This window comes from Nuphar pumila, chromosome 4 (genome assembly GCF_984573655.1).
Source record: "Nuphar pumila chromosome 4, dmNupPumi1.hap1.1, whole genome shotgun sequence".
Lineage (NCBI taxonomy): Eukaryota > Viridiplantae > Streptophyta > Magnoliopsida > Nymphaeales > Nymphaeaceae > Nuphar > Nuphar pumila.
In genome coordinates this window covers 12,508,093-12,518,673 of record NC_143252.1, presented here as the reverse complement: position 1 = coordinate 12,518,673, position 10,581 = coordinate 12,508,093, and positions in this window count along the sequence as shown.

Below are 10,581 nucleotides of genomic sequence, written 5' to 3'. Positions count from 1 at the left end.
CATTACACTAGATCGTGTATTTTATTTATTATGACATAGAAAAACTTAGACTTACTAAAAACACCTTAGATTATCTTACAAAAAAAATAAATTATGAGGCGGGAAATTTGAACTCAAACCTTTTGAGTAAGAGACTAACACCCACCCTACCCATTAAGGAGACAATGCCTTTCTCATTTTATTTTGCAAACATATTTTATATATACTTTTACACGAACTTTTCAAGCTTAATCGAGTTGTGTGACTTGATCAAGCTCGGCTCATTTATTGGGAAGTAGATCAGGTCATGCTGAACATGAGCATTTTTTCTCGTGCCGACATCATGGCCGTCTATTTGCATTTTGGATGAATGCCGCGTGGTTTTGTTGACTTTTGAGCTTTTTAAAAATGCAAATCGGATGGCCACGATGTCCGCATGAGAAAAAACGCTCATGTTCAGCATGACCTTATCTGCTTCCCATTTATTCACATGGACCTGTGTTCAAGCTGCGCTCATTTATGTTCACGGACAAGCTTGAAACGAGTGTGAGCCAAGCTCAAGTTAGCTCGCTTCGTTGTGCATCCCTAGTTGGGACATACCTCTGGTAAGCGAGCTCAACTTGAAGTGTTCAAGCTTGATTCATTTTTGTGGAGAGCTAAGCCAAGTTCGAGGATATAAAAAAACCGAGTTAGATATGCAAGCACGGAAGCCCCCAACAGGACTCTCTCTCTCTCTCTCTCTCTCTCTCTCTCTCTCTCTCTCATTTCTTTTAATCTATATTTGTTTAGTTGTTTTCTTCACTTATACTTTCCCTAATCCCTTTCGAGATATTATAATTTTAAGAATTATACTTTAATTCTATTTTTGTACTTATTGATTCACTATGTTGTAATAATAAAAAAAAATGGACACAACTAGGGAAGTATTGCCTAACATTGGATGAACTCATTACTCGTTATTGGTACCTTAAATGGAGTGTGGCATTTCTACGAAACAATGCTAAAGTTTCTTAGGTAATCATCTTATCTTTAAGTGCATATGTATGCAAATGCCTGTCAAAACTAAAATATGTATGCAAATGAGAAAGATCCTGATCCAGGTCTGGAATAGTTAAATAAAAGCATTTTTGGATCCAACCAAAATTGGACTTAGGGGACCCCTTACCGGGTCCAAATTTGATAACTCCATAGTCCCCACAATTATTGGTTCTTAATTTGCCAAAAATATCTAGTCAAAGTTTGGCTGTTGATTGAATTTAAATATTGTCAGACCTTAACCCATTTGAGTATAAATTAAGACCTCAGTGGATCCAACCATAAATACTGGCTTATAATCAAACATATTCACTTCCGTTATATATCTGACCTAAACCCACGATAACATTAGCACCTCTAATTGCAGCTAGGGCTAGGAAACAAGCCGAGCAGCTCATGGCTCGGCTGTGTTCGACTCGCAAAGAGATTGTTCCAACTGGTGAAAAAGGGTCGGCAAGCTGAATATGAACAATAGGTACTCAGCTTGGCTCAACTTGTATATATAAGTTTGTTAAGTAGTAAAAAATATATTTTAGCTATATTTTTTTGGTGTTCAAAAAATAAGTTTTGTAAGAATTATTTACTTCTAGCTTTGAATAATGCATTTTTTAGTAATCATATTTCTTTTGGCTAAAAAACAATGTGTGTGAGTGTTTTTTTTTGTGTGTGTGTAAACAAGCAAATCTCTAACTTGGACTCATTATGAGCTTGAACTCAGCTTCGCTAGCCACAAGAGACCACGGGATTGAAGGAAATGGACGGTGAGGATGTGAGATCATTTCATTAAAGTGATTTGGCGGATCATCTGATATGCTGTCCGTTTTTATTGCCCTAGCATGAAAAACAACCCTATCGATCGATGTCCCTTTCCAAAAGATGGTATAAAACAAATAAAGAACATCAAATAAATACTTCTAAACGATGAATAACAATGTTTTGATGTGAATAAATCTACGTACTATCCTAATATCTTGAATGCGGGGCCTAATTAGGCATAGCGCGCACACACTTGAGATTACTCTGGCCAAAATTGTACTGCTAGAGTCTTAACGCCCCCACCAATGTTGTCAGTATCGGAATCGTACCCGTATCGTTTGGCCAACGATTTGCCTATACTGATACTAAAGTATATCATTTTGAATCGGCCAAAAATAATTAAAAAATATTACGTGTCATTCAGAACGTGACACATGTTAAAACCATTAAAATAATATTAAAAGTTTAATTTTAAGTTATTTTTTACATTTATTAAAAGTATCCATTCATGTCATTATCATATCGGTATTGGCCGATACTGACAACACTGCACCCTATGTCACCATCTAATAAAGTTTGGCGGTATCTATCCAATCTGAGGAACATGATATTCCATATATTGGTTTACTTGGCAAAACATGGCATATGAATTTCTTTTCTTTTTTTTTTAAACAACAGCAAAAAACTTTCTATTGGTTCCAAAAGTTGATAGAATGTTATGCAAAGAGCTTTCTCCCCATATGGGGAAGACGGGACCGGAACTTAATGTTCTGCCAACTGAGGAAAATTAGCATCTTGTGAACTTCCTCTCATTGATATCAGTGCAGATATCAGCATTTTAAACATAGAGATTCCTTACTAAAGAAAATGAGGTGGCCGTGGCAAATAAGAACACGGCAAGAGGTCGATTCTTGCAAAGAGAAAGATCTCACACACGTTAGGAAGGAAAATCACTCATATGACCTACGTCCACGGTGCTTTTATTTCTCTCTCTATTCAACGTGAGGTAGAGGCTCTCTATTTATAGAGACATTTAGAGAGTTGAGATCAAAGGGGGGAGAGGGGTTTTGAAAAAACAGAGTTACGTAATGAGACTGTTTTGCTTCCAAACTCATCAACAATAGAAGTCTCACAAACCTGGACTTTCTTGTTGGATTTGGTTCCCAACGTGAACCTATCCTCTTGAGAAGATGAACTCGGATGCAGTCTGATAGGTTGACCGACTGGGACCACGTACTAGATCTACGGTTCCACTACAAGGAAAACACTAACTAGTGACGGCAATTTGCGATAGACATAATCCATCGCAAATTAGCGACGGATTAATGAGAGAACGATATTCGTCGCTAACCTTTACAAAATTCGCGACGGAAAACATTCTGTCGGTAATCCGTCACTCATTAGCGACGGATAATCGATGGAATATTTTTCGTCGCAACTTAGTGACAAATCAGCGACAGAACTTTTCCGTCGCTAGGTCGTCGTCAAGTAGCGACGAAATTTGGCCATCGCGAATCCGTTGCTAATTTCCCCTTAAATCCCAAATCTGAACCCCTTTCTTTCTCTTTTTTGTTTCGTCTTCGCCGCCCGACGCCTTTCTTCTCCGCCGCCCAGCACTCCTCGGCCCGCCGCCCAATGTCTTTCTTCTCCGCCACCCGGCGCGTTGCCCGTCACCCCTCGACCGTCGCTCGACGCTCCCCCTTCGCCGATGCCCGCCCCTCAGGTAACCCCTGTCTCTTTTCGTCGACCTCCCCCTTCGCCGACCTCCCCCTTCGTCGGCCATTACTGTTTTTGCCAGGGAGGGGCCGACCCCCTCCCTGTGTTACGGGAGTCGCAGGAGGGGCTCGGCCCCTCCCAATTTATTTTATTTTTTTGCCAGGGAGGGGTTGAACCCCCTCTCTGTCTTACGAGAGTCGCGGGAGGGGCTCGACCCCCTCCCCTTTTTTTTTGCCTTTTTTTCGCCAGGGAGAGGTCGAGCCCCCTCCCTGTCTTACGGGATGCCCATGAGGGGCTCGACCTCCTCCCCATTTTTTTTCGCCAGGGAGAGGTCGAGCCCCCTCCCTATATTTTTTTCGTCAGGGAGGGGCAGATCCCCCTCCCTGTGTTACGGGAGTCGCGGGAGGGGCTCGCCCCCCTGCCTATGTTTTTTTCATTAGGGAGGGGTCGAGCCCCCTCCCTGGGTTATGAGAGTTGCGACAGGGGCTCAGCCCCCTCCCTGGGTTATGAGAGTTGTGACAGGGGCTCAGCCCCCTCCCTGTGTTACGGGAGTCGCGGGAGGGGCTCGCCCCCCTCCCTATGTTTTTTTCATTAGGGAGGGGTCGAGCCCCCTCCCTGGGTTATGAGAGTTGCGACAGGGGCTCAACCCCCTCCCATTTTTTTATTTTTTATTTTTGCCAGGGAGGGGCCGAGCCCCCTCCCTGTTTATTTTTTCGCCCCCTGTCTTATGGAATGAGAGGGAGGGGACGAGCCCCCTCCCTTTTTTTCACCAGGGAGGGGTCGAGCCTCCTCTCTATATTATTTTGTATATATGTGTTTCACAGGTACGTTGTTGAGCTAATTGCGCAATGCTTTGTGTTAAGCATTGCATGTGGCTAAAAATGCAATACAAAAAGAAATAAGAAAAAAATACAAAGACAAAAGCAATTCAAATCGGGTAAATACCCGTGGTGAGTAAGTGATGCAAGCGCATCACATATTATTTAATTTATTAGATGCAACACTTTTTGTTTACACACTCACTTAGTTGTGGATATCTATGACTGCTTTGATGGAATTTGGAGATCATGTTGAACTTGATTTTAATGTATGAAAATAGAAGTGTTCTTATTTTTTTATTACAGATTTCATGCTAGGCATGGTAGTAGTTAGCAGGATATTGGAGTGTGTTTGTTGCAGATACATGTTTGATATTGTTTTGATATGAATGATTTGAATGTATTGCAATGTTTGATGTGTCTCTATCCATGTTTGCATGAAGTTATTTTTCATTTGATTATGCCTTTCATGTGAAATTGTAATATGAATTTTTTGTTCAAATGAATATATCGTTTTATGTAATGTGATTTCAAATTTTTAAATATCTTCTTGATGTGTATAAATATGATGTGATGGTGTATTGCATACAAAAATCTACGTATTAATTTAAATAAAAAAATTGCTCACAAACAATCACCAAACAAGAAATAATGGATAAATTAGATATTTATTTCATCATAGCATTATTAAGATTCTTTTTTAACTGGTGATGATAATATCTATAATATTATATGACAAAACGACTGCAAACCGTGAATGGATGTACCCTAGGATAGTTGATAATGAGGTATCGCATGAATATATGGATGGTGTTGACAGTTTTATTGTATTCACAATGGCAAGTGTCAGAACAGTGGATCCCACCGGTTGGATAAGATGCCCCTGCACGATGTGTCAGAACAATCAATTTGTAGAAACTCATGGCGTTAAACATCACCTGTACATGAAGGGTTTTGTTAGTAGTTATCAGAATTGGACGTTTCATGGTGAAAAATTTTAAAACAATTTTGACGCACGGGTGAATATAGTGCACGATACTCCATGTGTAAATTCGATATTTGATGTCATAGGACCAAAAATGGGTTCTCCTATGGGACATAGTGATGCCCCAACTGGGGTAGAGGAAGAAGCAACAAATGATACAGCTAGTATGCTTTATGACTTACTTAGAGATGTTGATAAACCACTATGGAATGGTTGCGAGAGTCACACTATCTTGTCTGCAATTCTTTAACTACTGAATTTGGAGTCAGAGTATAATTTGAGTCAATCATGTTTTGACCGTCTATGCTCTATTGTAAAGAGTATTTACTCAAATATGAGAAATTGCCACAAAATTTCTACCGTGCGAAAGTTATGGTCAATGCTCTAGGTATGGGGTATCAAAAGATAGATGCTTGTCCCAATCACTGCATGTTGTATTTCAAAGATCAAGAAAATAGCAGATCATGTCCATCATGTGGACATCCTCGGTTCAAGCCAAAAACAAAGGGAAATGGTAGCACAAGGTCAAAAGAAGTGTCATATAAGTCACTCTGCTACTTCCCTCTCACCCCTAGATTGTAACGTCTTTATATGTCTTTGAGGACAGCTAAACAAATGATATGGCATGCAAACAAAGTTTGACATGATGAAGACAAGATACACATCCTGTTGACGCAGAAGCTTGGAGACGCTTTGATCGTACTCATCAGAACTTCGCTTTGAAAGTGAGAAATGTTAGGCTAGGTTTACGTACCGATGGATTTAATTCATTTGAGAGTAGATCAACCCCATACTCGTGTTGGCCGGTATTTGTCACCCCATATAACCTTCCTCTAAGCTTGTGTATGAAGCGTCAAAATCTTTTCTTGTTTTTATTGATCCCTGGTCTGACGTCCCTGGATCAAAATCTTAATGTATATTTGAGGTCATTGACTGATGAACTGAAAATACTGTGGGATGTCGGTGTTCTCACATACGATGCCCACAAAAAATAAAACTTTAATATGAAGGTTGTTATTCTATAGACAATCAGTGACTTCTCTGCACATGGTATATTATCTGGTTGGAGCACACATGGGAGATTGGCATATCTGTACTGCATGGAGGATACAAAATCGTTTAGATTGACGCATGGAAGGAAGTCGTGTTGGTTTGATTGTCACCGTAGATTTCTACCCAGCGATCATCTGTTCCAACGACAAAAGAATATGTTTCGAGCAGGCACAACTGAAATGGAAGATCCACCAATAAGATTGTCTGGCACAGAGATTTTAAGAAGATTGTGATACTTTCCATAATATGTTAGACAAACCTATATGGAGGGTATTGTCCGAGTTGAATAGATTTTTTAGAACATTGTGCACATCAGAAGTTGTAGTATCTGAGGTAAAGAATCTCAAGGAATCTGTCGTAACTACTATTTATCAGTTAGAAAAGATTTTTTCACCAGCATTTTTTGATGTTATAGAACATGTGATCATACATTTGCAATATAAACTTAGGGTTGGTAGACCTGTGCAATATCGGTGGATGTACTCATTTGAAAGGTATATGTTTTAATTTTTTTTTCAATGTTATTGAGAAATTTATTGTAAACCGAGATGTATATTGTTGACAGATGCATGTTTGACCTCAAAAAAAAGGTTCGGAATAAAGCAAGAGTAGATGACTTTATTTATGAGGCGTACACTTTAGAAGAGATTTCAAATTTCTCATCTATGTACTTTGAACCTCATATTCCAACACATTATACATGCCCACCTCGTAATGATGATGGAAAACAATTAACTGTAACTGACAAATTGTCTATATTTCAACCACTTGGACAAGCATTTGTTAGTTACCAGTCAAGACTCTTGGAAGATCGAGAGCAAGATGCAGCACAAATCTATATCCTTTTTAATTGCTCAACAATCGACACATACATTGAGTAAGTATACTTAATATGTAACACTAAGTTCTATACGTGCGTACATGGTTCGGTAAAAAAAATTTATGTTAAGTGCAAACAATTTGATCTAGAGTTGCGAAGAAAACTTCCACATCTCACTGATGCAGAAGTACAGAAAGAGCGTGAAAATAAGTTTATGACATGGTTGAAAGAGTTGGTAAGGACGATTGTATACATTCTTTCCCTATAAACAACAATAAGATACTTAATTGGTCGTGATCACAGTCATTGTTTGTGCTTATAGGTCCGCCATGGTGATGTTAAAGATCAAGGAATATGTGATTTACAAAATGGTTCATCCAAAGTTGTACAATGTTACAACGGGTACATCGTAAATGGTTATCGATTTCATACAAGACTACGGTGTCAACAAGTCAATGATGAATAGTGATGTGTGGGTCAATGGTAGTAGCTACGGTGAAAATGAACATGACAACTACGATGTTATAGAAGAAATAATGAAGTTGACTTACTTAGGCACAAATAATAGCTTAACTTTATTCAAGTGTTATTGGTTTGATTGTACAACAACAAGAGTCGACAAAGCTTCAAGCATTGTGGAGGTGAATCATAAATCAAGGTTTAGAACATATGAACCATTCATATTAGCCTCGCAAGCTCAACAAGTTTACTATACTTTATATCCGAGTACAAGGAAGTCAGATAGAAATAAATGATGGGCAGTTGGTAAGATGAAGTTTAAACTATACCCCGAGTATGATCAGTTACAGGAAGACAAGATTGCTGAAGAGGGTATTACTATCAATCAGATGATATATATGACTTCTCTTATGGTCACGTTGTCGCACATGGTATACATGTCATATCTCCATTGCCCGATGGCACATGCATGGAAGAATGTGATCCAAATGATATAGGAAGTCGATGAGCGTTAAATGAAGAAGAAGATGATGACGAAGAGGAGGAAGAAGAAGAGTATGAAAGTTAAACAAGTGATGATGAATCATTCATGAGCTAATGAAATACATCTTGTAATACATACCTGTATTTGATCTGAATGATTAGAATGATTTGAATGTATTAAATATATTGTAATGATTTGAATATATTACATGAATTTGATTATGTATCTTCGATAGGTATAGAGATATGAATTAAATTTATTGTAGCGTGTCAGAATTATTTGAATATATTGCAATATTTGAATATCTTGTATGAAGTCATACTCGATTTGATTATGTATCCATGAAGATATAGAGTTGTGTAACTGATCCAATTGTATTGCAAGTTAAGGATAAGTTATCCATGATTAACAAGTGATTTCATATCTTATGTTTTAATTTATTGCAATATTTGATGTGAATGATTTGAATGTATTGCAATGTTTGAATGTATTGCATGAACTTATTTTTTGATTTGATTATGTATCTTCGATAGGTATAGTAGAATTATTTGAATGTCTTATCATGAAGTTTTTTTTTTATTTGAACTGATTGATTAGAATGATTTAAATGTATTGAAATATGTTGTAATGATTTGAATATATTGAAATGTATTGCAATGTTTGAATGTATTGCATGAACTTATTTTTTGATTTGATTATGTATTTTTGATAGGTATAGAGATATGAATTGAATTTATTATAACATCTTAGAATTATTTGAATGTATTGCAATATTTGAATGTCTTGCATGAAGTCATACTCGATTTGATTATGTATCCATGAAGATATAGAATTGTGTAACTGATCCAATTGTATTGCAACTTAAGGATGAGTTATCCATGATTAGCAAGTGATTTCATATCTTTTATTTTAATGTATTGTAATATTTGATGTGAATGATTTGAATGTATTACATAAACTTATTTTTCGATTTGATTATGTATCTTCGATAGGTATAGAGTTATGAATTGAATTTATTATTACATGTTAGAATTATTTGAATATATTGCAATATTTGAATGTCTTGTCATCAAGTTTTTTTTTATTTGATCTGATTGACTTATTTTTTTATTTGATTATGTATGTTTGATAGGTATAGAGTTATGAATTGAATGTATTGTAACGTGTTATAATTATTTGAATGTATTGCAATATTTGAATGTCTTGCATAAAGTTTTTTTCGATTTGATCTGAATGATTAGAATGATTTGAATGTATTAAAATGTATTGTAATGATTTGAATATATTGAAATGTATTACAATGTTTGAATGTATTGCATTACGTTTTTTATTTGTTAGAATATGGTTTGTGGAGGACATAGTCATCGAACACCCAGTGGTAGCCAGTCTGAGACTTCATCTTCACGGACTGCTTTGATAGGTATATCATTTAAATAATTGTATACTTAATTAGTTTAAATATACATTGTGTTAATTTCTAACTCATTGTTGTGTAGGTGTTTTTTTGCCTACACATGACCCACCTACGCCAGATGCAGGGTCTTCTCAGTGTAACACACGACAAGTAATTCAAATAATGTATATCGATTGTCGACCGTAAGTATTTCATTGTCACTTGTCCAATATTTAACTTATAAAAAATGTATATCGACAATCAATTATTAATGTGTATCTTTTTATGTGTTGTGCGATGTTTGAGCAACAAGAAGTAATACGAGGAATTACGAAGTCATTACTGCTTCATCTTCCAAGACCGGTAGCGCAATAGAAAGAGTATCCGAGAGAGGTGTTGGACAGATTAATTTTCTCATTCATGGTATGAAATCATTTATCATAATAAGAAGTATTTTATATTTATGTGTGCTAACTTTCTGAAAGTATTTGTAAACTTTTCATCGCTTCGCGAGTGCAAACGAAAAGAAAAATGTGAGGGTAGTGTAACAGAAGGTAGCTACCAATCGATTTGCCAACATGTTGCACAATATGAAGACTGCAGAAAAAAAACAGCCGGTGGGATAGATGATCCACTGCAGTGGAAGGGCCATGTACCTTCTACTGTCAAGAGAGATTATTGGAAGGGCACGTGCGATAAGTGGGTGAGCAATGATTTTCGAAACCGCTCAGCAAAGGCTACACAAAACCGAGCAACGATGCCCGATACCCAGCTACACATAGGTGGATCTAGGACTTTTGGGAGCCACCAGAAGAAAATGGTAACTCATCAATATATATATATATATATATATATATATATATATATATATATATATATATTATCAAATTTGTAAGTATTTCTGCATACTTATTAATCAATTTTTTTTATCATGTAACATTGCAGGAAGCAGAAAAAGGGGGCATTGTGCCTTACAAGGATGTGTTTGTTGAAACACATAAATGTAAGAGCACTGAAGATTTTGTATCAAATAAGGCGAGAGCGACATTGGTATGTATTTATTGTATTAATAAACATTGTAAT